The following is a 14,771-nucleotide window of genomic DNA, read 5'->3' on the forward strand; positions in this document are numbered from 1 at the left end:
GGACCGAGCAACGGGAGCTCACCCCGTCACGGGGATTCGAACCGCCGACCTTCTGATCAGCAAGTCCTAGGCTCTGTGGTTTAACCCACAGTGCCACCCCAAACTATATCACTCATATATCACGGTTACATCACGAAAGGGGAGGTCTGGTGGCAGTAGTCTGAGCATCCTGGACCCTGTCCCATGGTTCTCCTTGCCCTCCACCAAACATCCATCAAGTGTAACAAAAAATCTATTTACATTTCCCTGTTTCCCATCCAAGTTAATCACACCCTTTTGTCTTCATCTGGGTTTGTTATTTCTGGAATGGCTACCTGTCTGGCACTCAGGTATCAGGATGCCAGGAATTATCCCTCAGGCAGAGGGGCTGCTGAGTAGCTAAGCTGACATGTCTATATGAATTTCTGAAGTTTTCCCAGTGAGCCAGTACATAGATACATTTATCAGTGAATTCTTACATTTAGTATCATGCAGCAAAGGCCCTTTGAATAGATAGGAAGAAACTGTGATGAAGTGTTTTGTGGGGACAAGTCACAAAAGTCATTGTGCTGGTTTTGGTAGTGGGCTGCATGTGCCTGATATCTGCTGGAGGGGCTACCCCCCCCCCCACAACCTATACATAAATTCCTGCAACACATCTTAGATATATGATGCCGGATATATAATTCTTATGGATATTTATAAACAGCACATATTCTAAAACTGGAACGATACAGAGAGTAGCATGGCCCCTGTGCAAGGAGAACTCACAGAAGCATTCCATATTTTTAACCAAAGGGAAACTTTAATAACAATTATCACAAAAAAACCAAACAAAGAATTGTTGACGCTGGAGACAAAAATAATCTGCAAAGGATTTTTGTGGACGAAATAAACGTCGGTTGCCTTAGATAGCAGATAGCAGCAGTCAGATCCCGAGCAATGAGACATATTTGCTTGTGTATAAATAGCTACATTATGCCCTATTTACATTTTTACAGTGCTTCTCAGATTGCCTGATCCTGCCTCTCTGCCTGTCTGTGTGTCGCTGCTCCATTGAAATGCAAACAACACGAGGATGGAATGCATTGTTGACTTACCAGGAAAATCGCCCATAGACAGCCATTGTAGGGAAGAACAATGTTTGTTTGAATAGCATCCAGGGGGATGTTGGGTTGTAGAACGCGATAGGAGTAGGTTCCTTGACTTTTTCCTCCTCCTCCTCTTATTTTATTTTTTTAAGTATTGTGGCATCATAAGGCAAGCATCAACCTGCCACTAAATCTATTAATTTATTTGTGCTGCATCTTATATTGACGCTTCAGAATTCTGCTTCTAGCATCATAAACAAGGTTAGCCTAGCGTAGTCATCTCTTGCTAGCTTCGTGGAACTACAATCAGACTTACAGAATTACCAACTTTCTACGTTAGCGTTGGGAGATGACTACAGTGCTGCCGGCCAGGGCACACACACAAACGCACCAGCTTTTATTAGAAAGCAAGACAAGAAATGTAATAGGAACGTAGCGTTGCATAACTGGCGGATACTGGCACAGTATAACTTCCACTTGAGGCTGCATATTACATCAATTGCAAAATAACCCAAATATTGGTTATTCTCTCTCTCTCTTCTACAAACACCAAGCGAGTGCAATGGCCCCAAAATTGTCTTCTTTTTGCTGTAAATGTGTGTTATCTGGTACTGCAAGAGCCATCTATTGGTTCCAGACCACGAGTTTCCGGCATGAATTTCAAGCTCTGCAGGCTGTGGCTGAGAGTCTTATTTCTGCTTATTCTCTTAGCTCTGAGGCTGGGGAAATATTTGACTGTGGGCTCCTACAGATTACCTGTTTACTTGTTCATTTTATTATAGTTCTATCCCACCACACCTCTAAACAACTACATGGTTCTCCCCCACCCCATTTAATCCCCCAAAGAACCCTGTGAGCTAGGCTAGGCTGGGAGACTGGCCCAAGATCTCCCAGTGAGTTTTGTGTCTGAATGGGAGATTTGAACCCTGGTCTCCCAGGCCATAGTCAAATATTCTATGAGCTGCCATGCACAAAGCTTACATAGGGGTTAGATTACAGCAGGTCTTTATTGAGCTTTCATCCTGATTTGTTTGAGGTAAGGTTCTATGCCTGTTGTCTTTGTCCATGGAGTTTTCTTGGCAGGGATACTGGAGTGGCTTGCCGGTTCCTCCTCCAGGTGGATCACGCTTGATCAAAACTCTCCACTATGACCTGTCCATCTTGGGTGCCCTGCTCGGCATAGTTCATAGCTTCTCTGAGTTATTCAAGCCCCTTCGCCACGGCAAGGCAGTGATCCATGAAGGGACAGCATATTAAAAAGCAGAGACATCACCTTGCCAACAAAGGTCCATATAGTTAAAGCTATGGTTTTCCCAGTAGTGATGTATGGAAGTGAGAGCTGGACCATAAAGAAAGCTGATCGCCGAAGAATTGATGCTTTTGAATTATGGTGCTGGAGGAGACTCTTGAAAGTCCCATGGACTGCAAGAAGATCAAACCTATCCATTCTGAAGGAAATCAGCCCTGAGTGCTCACTGGAAGGACAGATCCTGAAGCTGAGGCTGCAATACTTTGGCCACCTCATGAGAAGAGAAGACTCCCTGGAAAAGACCCTGATGTTGGGAAAGATGGAGGGCACAAGGAGAAGGGGACGGCAGAGGACGAGATGGTTGGATACTGTTCTCAAAGCTACCAGCATAAGTTTGACAAAACTGCGGGAGGCAGTGGAAACAGGAGGGCCTGGTGTGCTCTGGTCCATGGGGTCACGAAGAGTCGGACACGACTAAATGACTAAACAACAACAAGGTTATATGACAATGAGCATTCGTCCCAAATTCATCCCAATTTGCTTCCTCAGTGGTTATACATATTTTTGTTCACCATTCCATCCTGCACATTTTCCTCTTCACTTTCCTAACAGCAAAATACCATTGGGATTTTTTATCAATGTACCGTATTTTTCGCTCTATAACACGCACCCGACCATAACATGCACGTAGTTTTTAGAGGAGGAAAAACCGTAGGCATGCCACCCGTAGGCATTCCCTCCATAACACGCACAGACATTTCCCCTTTCTAGGAGGAAAAAAGTGAGTGTTATGGTGGAAAAAATACGGTATTTGCTCTGTCAGGACAACAGAGCGATTTAGTCCACCTAAATTTAGCACACCTAAATTTCCACTATGCCCTTGAAACCCTCCTGCAAAATACTTACTGAAAGTGGCTCATGAGAGCATTGCTTCCCTCTGCCCAATTCAGGTCGGCAAGAAGAGATGCCCCACCTTTGAAACTAGGTGAGAGGAAGATGTTTATCACGTCAAGGAAAAAGAAGCGGGATAGAAAGACACACACCTCTGTTGTTTCTACTGCAAAGATAGAGGTGCCTGAGCCTAGCTGAACCACTAGAGAGGAACATTGCAAAAATTACGTATGTCTCTCCATCGATCCACATTTCCAGGGGTACTGTGCTCACAAACTCTGAATGTTCTGTACAGGAGAAATCAAACTGCAAAGAGCCGCAGAACAAAGCTTTTATCGTCAAATGAGAAAGAGGCAACTAGGAATGATGCAATCCCTTACATGCCTACTTTCTGTGGGAATGTTCAGGGAGGCAGGAGAGGATATATTGTTTTTTAATATCCTTCCTAACTTGCGCTAGCAGGTTCCTTTACTTAGCAGAGTTTCCGAGCACAACTCAAAGTGTTGGTGCTGACCTTTAAAGCCCTAAACGGCCTCGGTCCTGTATACCTGAAGGAGCGTCTCCATTCCCATCGTTCAGCCCGGACACTGAGGTCCAGCGCCGAGGGCCTTCTGGCGGTTCCCTCATTGCGAGAAGCGAGGTTACAGGGAACCAGACAGAGGGCCTTCTCGGTAGTGGCACCCTCCCTGTGGAATGCCCTCCCTTCAGATGTGAAAGAAATAAGCAGCTATCCTATCTTTAAAAGACATCTGAAGGCAGCCCTGTTCAGGGAAGTTTTTAATATTTAATGCTGTATTGTTTTTAACACTTGATTGGAAGCTGCCCAGAGTGGCTGGGGAAACTCAGCCAGATGGGCGGGGTATAAATAATAAATTATTATTATTATTATTATTATTATTATTATTATTATTATTATTATTATTATCCCCCTTTTTAAGCGCACAACGGGTAGATGGTTGCAGGCTTGTGTAAGCCTCTCACTGTTAGGTTCCTGGTAAAGGTAAAGGGACCTCTGACCATTAGGTCCAGTCGCGGACGACTCTGGGGTTGCGGCACTCATCTCGCTTTACTGGCAGAGGGAGCCGGTGTACAGCTTCCGGGTCATGTGGCCAGCATGACTAAGCTGCTTCTAGCGAACCAGAGCAGCGCACGGAAACACCGTTTACCTTCCCGCCAGAGCGGTACCTATTTATCTACTTGCAATTTGATGTGCTTTCAAACTGCTAGGTTGGCAGGAGCAGGGACCGAGCAACGGGAGCTCACCCCGTCGCGGGGATTTGAACCGCCGACCTTCCGATCGGCAAGTCCTAGGCTCTGTGGTTTAACCCACAGCGCCACCTGCGTCCCAGGTTCCTGGTAAGTTCCCTTATATCCCTCTTAAAAGAATAAATATGCCACAATCTTGTGTAAAGTATATAAAAGTAGTTTACTCACATTCAGTTCACAGTTGGATCCCTGAAGGCAGACTCAGTATATACAAAGTATATACATGTGGAGCTATAGGGGGATAATCCCAGTCTCCTTTGTTGTTTGGAAGCCAACAGAGCATCTCTACCTAAAAAGCTGCTCCAATGACGTGTGCCCTGTGTGCCCTGTCCTTTTGTTAACTGGACAGGTAAGGTCACGCCCACCTCTAGTCACATGCAAAGGAAGAATGTCCCAGCCAGGAGGAAACAGGAAGTTTTTGACCGGCTGGACCAAACATTCCCTGCATGTCCACTCTAGGAAAACAAGGAATGTTGTACTTGACTGCTACTTATGTATCACATCCCACACTACCACTGAGTTCAGTGGGGCTTACTGCCTGGTAAATCTGCATAGGATTTTAATGTGGGCTGCAACCATATGAAGCCTTGTGCTCCATGTCACAGTGAGGCAAGTGGCACTTTGGCTCAGATGCCCAGCAGCACTCACAGTGAATGCATCGACTGTTTCACCCACAGCTGTTCCTGAGAGGGGAAATAAGTGAAGAGGCTGCCTCTCCAGTTGGCAACGCATCTGGTTTTGGCTGGCATGTGCGTGGTCTCTTCCACATCCGTCTGCTCGGCTTCTTTGCGGGGATGCGTCAACTTGCAAGCATTCCATTGCTGCATCTGATCTTCTCTGGTTCCTCTTGGGTTGCATAAGAAGTCCCAGGCCACAACAAGCCCAAAAGGAACAATTTGCAAATAAATGAGATTCCAGGTTTTAGAGGAAAGGCTCTCTTGCCTGCCAGGAAGCGAACCTGCAAACGGACAGGGCTTGCTTTCAGTGTTGATAAGCTGACGGGTTGCAGGCTTGTGTAAGCCTCTCACTGTTAGGTTCCTGGTAAAGGTAAAGGGACCCCTGACCATTAGGTCCAGTCGTGACCGACTCTGGGGTTATGGCGCTCATCTCGCTTTATTGGCCAAGGGAGCCAGCGTAAAGCTTCCGGTTCATGTGGCCAGCATGACTAAGCCGCTTCTGGCGAACCAGAGCAGCGCACGGAAACGCCGTTTACCTTCCCAACAGAGCAGTACCTATTTATCTACTTGCACTTTGACGTGCTTTCAAACTGCTAGGTTGGCAGGAGCAGGGACCGAGCAACGGGAGCTCACCCCGTCACGGAGATTTGAACCGCCAACCTTCCAATCGGCAAGCCCAAGGTTCAGTGGTTTAGACCACAGCACCACCCACGTCCCTAAGATGTTTATTCCATCTTTCTAAATCTGCCATGAACCACAGTGAGGTCATCTGCCAGCCTGTTCCTCCTTCCGTAGCGCTGTGTTTCAAACTGCATTTTTCCATTGCCGTATATACCATGGAGAGGATGGGGTTGTCTGTACCCATTTCACATTCCCTGATTTGTTTCTCCCACTTGCAAACCACAATTCCAGTTCCACGAAGCTGCCGTCTGCCCATGGGCAGTGGCTGTCTGAAGTGTACACACCTCAGCTTACCCATGGCGTACCTTTTCAAATTGGTTCGAGGAAAAACATATCAAACAGGGGTATTCAAACGCTGGCTGAACCAAGAAGCTATGGTTTTAAAACAGAAAGGCAACTCACTCATTGGGGTGACCAGTTTCAGGATAAAGTTTTTAAGAAAAAAGAAGAAATTTCTGACTATGGATTCACTTTTCTCACACTTGCACCTCTGGCAATGTAGGACTGTGTCCATTCTTTAAAATGGAAGAGATTTCTCAAAGTTATATTAGTATACCGTATTTTTTGCACCATAACACTCACTTTTTTCCTCCTAGAAAGTAAGGGGAAATGTCTGTGTGTGTTATGGAGCGAATGCCTGTGGGTGATGGGGGGGATCTGCTGCAGTCGTGAGCAGAGGATCCATGGTTCCCCTTCCTTCCCTCCTCCGTGGTTACAAAGCATGGATCCACATGGATCCTCAGGATTTTTGCATTGGGCTACTCCAAACTCACTGTCAGATCACATGTCTGTGGCCACAGCATGAACCACAAAAATCATATATCCACTATTTCGTTTAGAATATTTTTTTTCTTGTTTTCCTCCTCTAAAAACTACGTGCATGTTATGGTCTGGTGCGTGTTATAGAGCGAAAAATACAGTACCTTCGAACTGCTAGTTTGGCAGAGCAACGGGAGCTCACCTGTCGCGGGGATTCGAACCACCCACCTTCTGATCGGCAAGTCCTAGGCTCTATGGTTTAACCCACAGCGCCACCCGCTTCCGTCTTCAAAGGTAAATTATTGCATCTTTTTTTTTGGTGATGCGATATAGTATTAGTATCTTTAGTGTTGTTGTTTTTTGGGGGGAAGAGGAGATTGGTAGCTAGCTATGCAGCATGTAGTAAAAATTCTTCCCAAAGGACACAGTCATATAGTCACCATTCTTAGGCAGGACACTTTTACTGTTTACTAACGATGACGATCCGCCGTTATAGCGGAGAGGGATTAGGCAAAGCCGGCACCATTTGTCTGGGTCAGTGAGTTGGTGTTGCCATCTTTGTTTTCATTGCGTTATTCAGCGCAATTGTAAGGTTTATTGCACATCCTCGTCATATTAACCGTTCCTCTTACGGTTGCTTGACTCAGCAGCCAAGAATGGCTGCAGAAGTCATTATGCTTCCTGGAGACCTGGCAGGAGTCCACTGTGGAATTCACAATAAAGATGGCCTTTCTGGTATCCTGACTGCATTCAGGAGGAGCAAAAAGAAAAAAAGGCCCCTGCTCTGTCAAAACTTTGCCCCGAAAAAGATGGTCAAACTATTTATGTATGCAAAAACAGCAGCCTTAATCCTGTACAGTGGTACCTCGGGTTACATACGCTTCAGGTTACATACGCTTCAGGTTACAGACTCCACTAACCCAGAAATAGTACCTCGGGTTAAGAACGTTGCTTCAGGATGAGAACAGAAATCGTGCTCTGGTGGCGCAGCAGCAGCAGGAGGCCCCATTAGCTAAAGTGGTGCTTTAGGTTAAGAACAGTTTCAGGTTAAGGACGGACCTCTGGAACGAATTAAGTACTTAACCTGAGGTACCACTGTACTCACAGAAATGAAATGGAAAGAATGCAGATCCTCCAAGTGTCCATATTTTCTAGGTACAGTCCCCAATTTAGAGAAGCCGTCCCAGTTTCTGATTTGATCCCGGAATGTCCCACTTTTCCTTAGGACGTCCTTATTTTCATCAGATAAACGTTGGGGGGGTATGGAGTTATCCAACACCCAAGCCTCCTTAAGAGAAGTTTTTTAAGTGTGTGTGTGTGTGTGTGTGTGTGTGTGTATGATACATCGGAACAACAACAAAACTGGAAAACAAAACAAAAACAATATACAGCAATAAAAAGAAATTAAAAATTAAATAATGACAATAAAAGTTACAACCAACGAAACGTCAACATTTACACCACATAAATATAAATTACATAAAGTTTTGACTTCCTTCACCCTGATATCGGCTTTTTAATTTCTTTCTTTTCAACTGTTTCCTTTGTGAATTATTGTATAGGGAAGCTTTTTCATGTTTAATGTTTTATTATGTTATATAATAAGAATAAGAATGATGATGTTTTTATATATGTTGGAAGCCACCCAGAGTGTCTGGAGGAACACAGTCAGATGGGTGGGGTATAAATAGTAAAATTATCATTATGGAATGGGACGTCCCTATTTTCACCAGAGAAATGTTCGCAGGTATGAGAAGGAGAAGTACCAACCAAGGAATAATGACTTCAAAAGTTAACAGACTGTGTAGAAACAGCAAAATCGACAGCAAAAATAAGAGATAAAAGAGACGAACTGTTTAAGGAATAGATTCAGCCGTGTTGGTCTGACGCAGTCGAAATACCGGTCTATAAAAAATTGTCCAGTAGCACCTTAGAGACCAATTAAGTTTGTTCTTGGTATAAGCTTTTGTGTGCATGCACACTTCTTCAGATAAGGAATAGTGGAGACCATCTGAAGAACTGCTATAGTCAAATGAAAACACTGCAGGATTCGAATTATGAGCAGCAGAGTGGATGAGAGTGAAAGAGAGTGAAAGAGAGGATATTTGTATTAATATGTTATATAAAGCAGTTGGTACAGGGTGGGAACAGAAACACAACACAGGTAAGGATGGGAAGTCAATTTTTAAAAGAAATATATATATTGAATTTTAAGTAGATTTGTAAAAGTTTTCGAAATTAATAAAAACATTATGGGGGGGGAGGAGAGGGGGAAGAACTTTGCTTCTCAGCGGAGTAGCTGCTCTCTGCATTGTGATTCGTTTTCTGCCCACGTGCATAAGAATGGCCGCTGGCAGGTGGCTGAGGAGTTGCCTAAATAGCTGCAATTGTCTGGATGTCAAAGGGATGAGGCAGCAAGCAGAACTGGGAATTAAAAAGACGGTGGGTGATGCCAAATTGGGAGGGGAGGCGGGGGTGGTGGAGTTTGGCTCAGTGAATTAGCCACCTCCTTCAAAGACACCCCCCCCTTTTATCTCTGCCAGTTACACCGTCTTGGCATCTAGGGAGGCATCTAGGGGTCTTCCAAAAGTGATGCTAGAGAGCTATTTGGGGGCCCCTAGAGATGTATTGGGACGCGGGTGGCACTGTGGTCTAAGCCACAGAGCCTAGGGCTTGCCGATCAGAAGGTCGGTGGGTCAAATCCCCGCGATGGGGTGAGCTCCCATTGCTCAGTCCCTGCTCCTGCCAACCTAGCAGTTCGAAAGCACGTCAAAGTGCAAGTAGATAAATAGGTACCGCTCCGGCGGGAAGGTAAACGGTGTTTCCGTGCGCTTCTCTGGTTCGCCAGAAGTGGCTCAGTCATGCTGGCCACATGACCCGGAAGCTGTACGCCGGCTCCCTTGGCCTATAAAGTGAGATGAGCGCCGCATCCCCAGAGTCGGTCACGACTGGACCTAATGGTCAGGGGTCCCTTTACCTTTTAGAAATGTATTGGGATGCAGGTGGCACTGTGGTCTAAACCACTAAGCCTAGGGCTTGCCGATCAGAAGGTCAGCGGTTCGAATCCCCGCGACGGGGTGAGCTCCCATTGCTCTGTCGCTGCTCCTGCCAATCTAGCAGTTTGATAGCACGTCAAAGTGCAAGTAGATATATAGGTACCGCTCCGCCGGAAAGGTAAACGGCGGCTTCAGGATGAGAACAGAAATTGTGCGGTGGCAGCGGGAGGCCCCATTAGCTAAAGTGGTACCCCAGGTTAAGAACAGTTTCAGGTTAAGAACGGACCTCTGGAATGAATTAGGTTCTTAACCGGAGGTACCACTGTACTTTTGTAAACCAAGAAATCTGCAATAAAAATATGTTTAAAAACCAAAAACTATAGTTACCAAGATACTTTGGTGGAGGAAGTCATGTGCTTCAAATACGCTTTAAATGTATGTTGTGGGTACCAGCCACAGACTGAGAAGACCCAGGTAAAAATACCATCTCCATCATGAAGTTCTCTCTGGTTAGCTCTGTCCAAGCCAGAATTTCTCTGCCTAACATTCTCCACTGGTTTGCTGTAAAGATAAAATGGGAGCATCTATTTGTTAAGAGTGCTTTGGAGGAAGGGCTGAATATATACAAGTTTATTTTTATTTTTAAAAAAATATCCCATCAAGTCTACATGACACATAGCACTGTCTCGGCTTTTGTTGACTATGTGAAGAATTGTCTGGGAAAAGGCATCAAGCTACCTCCATTGAGCCCAAGTCGAAGAGGAGAAACTGTTCAAACTGCTGAGGTTGGCACTGCCCTTGGCACTAAAATAATTGGTTAATCAGTGCCTTGCACTACTTGCCTGACAAGTTTGGCAAAGGGTTTCCACGAAACCCCTTAGGAAAATAATAATTATTTGCCAACAAAGGGCTTAGCATGCACCCTTTGGTTTTTGTGGCATCCGAGCCAAAACATTTGCTGTTTCTCCCTTTGTCATGTTAGGTGTCAAATTGCCACCCACTCTTGCTGTTTCTCTGGCTATGTTCCTTTGCCCACCCCACCCCACCTTGAATCCTGGAAACTGTAGTTTACCCCTCACAGAGCTATAGTTCCCGGCACCCTTAACAACCTGTCATTCCCCGATTTTTTGGAGAAAGTAATGTGCCTTAAATGTGTTTCACACATGCTGTGTGTATGCAGCTTTTGACTTCTAGGGAGTTCCTGCTGACCTCTATCAAGGGAGCCTCTTTGCTTTTTTAAAAAATAAATCTTTTTTATTTAAATTTAAATTCAAACAATAAACATCATCACCACCATTTAGAATTTCCTGGATCCTTTAACTCCCCTTCACCCTTCCATGGTAGTGATTTTCAATCTTTTCCCACTCTTTCCCTTATTTTCTCTATTTTTCTTAGTTTTTAGTACATTACAAACATTACTAAAGTTTTGAGTTGTTTACAGTGTTCCCTTAAGTACATTGTGAATTTTTCCCATCCCTTCTCAAAGGTCTTCTCTTTCTGGTTTCTGATTTTCCTGGTCAATTTCGCCATTTTGACGTAGTCCATCATCTTCATCAGCCATTCATCGCTGGTCGGGACTTTATCTTCTTTCCATCTCTGGGCCAGTAATATCCACGCTGCTGTCGTTGCATACAGAAATAATCATTTCTGCTCCTTTAGCATCTCCGCACCTAAAATTCCTAGTAAAAAAGCCTCTGGTTTCGCCCCCAAATGTTATTTTAAACATTTTTTTTCCAACTAATTATATATCCTTTCCCAGAATGCTTTTGTTATCTTGCATGTCCACCACATGTGGAAGAAGGTGCCTTCAGTCTCCTTACATTTCCAACATACATTTGAAGCAGTTCTATACATCTTTGCTAGTTTTATAGGTGTTAAATACCACCAGTACGTCATTTTCATGAAAAAGGAGCCTCTTTTCATGCGGTTGTTGGAAGCCCTGAGGCATCCTTGGCACTGTCAGGGCAAGAATTTGAGGAAAGAGCTCAGGGCAAGACTCAATAAAATGAGGAGGGCCCCCCTGCAAGACACTAGGGCCGACTTACCACATTATGACCCTTCCCCATCTTGCCTTTTTGTGTTGTGTACCAGTTGTGTACCAGTTGGGCTGGCACCCTGGGCCAGATTCCTCTTCTCCTTCCTTGTGTGTCCTGCCAATTCACGACATGAATGGACAATTCATGCCATTAGCCAATGTAAACAGGAAGGGAGCAAGAGGAACAGTCTCCTGCGTTGTGGATCTTTGAGGGGATGTTTACATGGGGTGAGGTCCCGTTGCTCGGTCCCTGCTCCTGCCAACCTAGCAGTTTGAAAGCATGTCAATGTGCAAGTAGATAAATAGGTATCACTCTGGCGGGAAGGTAAACGGCGTTTCCGTGCACTGCTCTGGTTTGCCAAAAAGCGGCTTAGTCATGCTGGCCACATGACCCAGAAGCTGTCTGCAGACAAACGCCGGCTCCCTCGGCCAGTAAAGCGATATGAGCGCTGCAACTCCAGAGTCCTCTGCGACTGGACTAAACGGTCAGGGGACCTTTTACCTTTTTACCTTACAGAGAGCTTGGAGACTCCTGTAGCACACATTGCTAAAACCAAAAGCTGGTGGCCGAGGGGACATGTAAGACAAAAGTCCAGAGTCTAAAAGTACTTCAGCTTCCTCTTCTACTTTGGTGAGCCCTCATAGCCGAGTAAGATTGTCTTTCATAAACACGGTTTTAACAGTGAGTCCGTAAGTGACTGTGGAGACCAATTCTGGATCCACACATCCTTCTACAGTGGGGACATAGGTTTCCGGGCGGGAGTTGATCACGGTGAGGGTTTGCCAAGCGTGCCTTCCTCTTAGCGTGTTTCTCCCTTTTGTCCTGAGTTCGAGCGTCTTCAAAGTCCATGATACCTTTGGTAAAGGCTGTTCTCCAATTGGAGCACTCACAGGCCGGTCTTTCCAGTTGTCGGTGTTTATACTACATTTTTAAAGATTTGCCTTGAGAGAGTCTTTAAACCTCTTTTGCTGACCACCAGCATTACGCTTTCCATTTTAAAGTTCGGAATAGAGTAGTTGCTTTGGAAGACGATAATCAGGCATCCGCACAACATGACCAGTCCAACGAAGTTGATGTTAAAGAATCATTGCTTTGACACTGGTGATCTTTGCTTCTTCCAGTACACTGGTGTTAGTTCGCCTGCCTTCCCAGGTGAATTTTCGGAGACACCGTTGATGGAATCTTTCGAGGAGTTGGAGATGGCGTTTATAAGTGGTCCACGTTTTACAAGCATACAATAAGGTAAGTCTGCTGCTCCAGAGAAGCGGACACGGAGCAATGGATCCAAACTACAAGAAAGAAGATTCCACCTAAACATTAGGAAGAACTTCCTGACAGTAAGAGCTGTTTGACAGTGGAATTTGCTGCCAAGGAGTGTGGTGCAGTCTCCTTCTTTGGAGGTCTTTAAGCAGAGGCTTGACAACCATATGTCAGGAGTGCTCTGATGGTGTTTCCTGCTTGGCAGGGGGTTGGACTCGATGGCCCTTGTGGTCTCTTCCAACTCTATGATTCTAAGGTGAGTAGTACAACTTTGGCTACACTACTCAGGGTCATAAGAAGGGTCGGCACTTGGCGGCTCCTCTCCACGCCAGCAAAACTCTCTGAAAAGTGGGGGCTGATGGTGCAGGGAAGAGATGCTGAGCAGATTTCTCCTTCCTTGAGGCTCAGAGGGTCTTGTGGTGCAGGCAGGCTCTCTGCTCCTGCTATCAGCTCCCACAGCACCATCATAATTAAAGAAGGGAGCAGGTTCCAGCAGTCTGGAAGTTAATGGCAGGACAATTTGTTTTGGGTATAGGAGCCTTGAGGCAAGCAGGGCCAGCCCAAGACAGTTTGGCACCTAAGGCCAAAGACGAGGAACACAGCAGTGGCACAAATCCCACAGTAATGAATATGATAGTGAATCACTAGTGAAATCATTTGGCACCCTTTAAAAGGTACCTGAAATCCGCCGAGAGGCTGGAGAAGTGAGCTACTGCAGTGTTTCCCAACCGGTGTGCCGCGGCACACTACTGTGCCGTGAGACACCGGCTGGTGTGCCGTGGGAGGGAGGCGGGCGAGGCGGGCGGCGAGAGGCGGCGGCGGCGGCGGCGAGGATCCGCGTCGAGCCGGGGGCGGCTCCGCGGTGGTGGTGCCGAGCGGCGGGGCAGCTCGCGCAAAAGGGAGGAGCGCGAGACAGCGGAGGAGGAGGAGGCCGGCATGTCCGGGCAGCAGCAGCAACAGCAGCAGCAGCAACTCCCGGCGACGGCTCCTCCTCCGCCCGCTATCGCCGCCGCCGCCTCAGCTGCCCTCGCTCTGCTGCCTCCTCCCACCCCGGCAAGGGGAAGGGAAAAAACGTTCACTTTTGTGCGTCCCGCCCCCGCGTGACGCTGCGCGCTGACGTCACGGGGCGGGGCTTTAATGGTGGTGTGCCGCGAGATTTTTTTCCGGTAAGCAGGTGTGCCGTTGCCCAAAAACGTTTGGGAAACACTGAGCTACTGGGTAGCTAAATTGTATATATTATTTCAATATTGTATTTTGAAATAATAATAATAATAATAATAATAATAATAATAATAATAATAATAATAATAATAAATTATTTATACCCCTGCCCTCCCCAGCCAAGACTGGGCTCAGGGCGGCTAGCACCAGGTATAAAAACAATTGATTAAAATACAACTTAAAAACAAGATTAAAATACAACATTAAAATGCAGCCTCATTTCAATCAAAAACTTTTTGGGGATGAAAACGTCAAATCTTCACCAAGGCCAACTATCCAGACTGGTCCTACGTGGGCCAGAAAAAAGCCAGGGAAGCCCCCAAATAGGAGTTCCATCACAGAAAGAGAAAGGAAAAAGGAAAGAGGGGGAGGGGATCAAGTTGATTTCAAGCCAAAGACCATGTGAAACCACTCTGTCTTACAGGCCCTCTGGAAAGAAATCAGATCCTGCAGGGCCCTGGTCTCATGAGACAGAGCTGTTAAGTTGTGGGTGAACATATCCGACGACACAGCGATTCTTCAAACAGCTCTTGTTTATTCACAGGCCAGAACTGAACTGAATTGAAGGGTTCAGCCAGCCTGCTTATATAGAGCTCCACTACAACGCAACAGTAACAACTTTCTGTAACTAGCCAATCACTGAACGTCACTTTCAATCTCCTATT

General features: G+C 45.9%; 1 long non-coding RNA gene across 1 annotated transcript in view; it reads left to right on the forward strand.

Moving 5' to 3' along the window:
• LOC310693619 overlaps window positions 1–14,771 on the forward strand; it is a 159,279-nt gene that overhangs the window by 88,468 nt on the left and 56,040 nt on the right. The gene's annotated exons all lie outside the window — the stretch shown is intronic.

Source organism: Podarcis liolepis, assembly GCF_965112155.1.
Source record: "Podarcis liolepis genome assembly, chromosome: 1".
Lineage (NCBI taxonomy): Eukaryota > Metazoa > Chordata > Lepidosauria > Squamata > Lacertidae > Podarcis > Podarcis liolepis.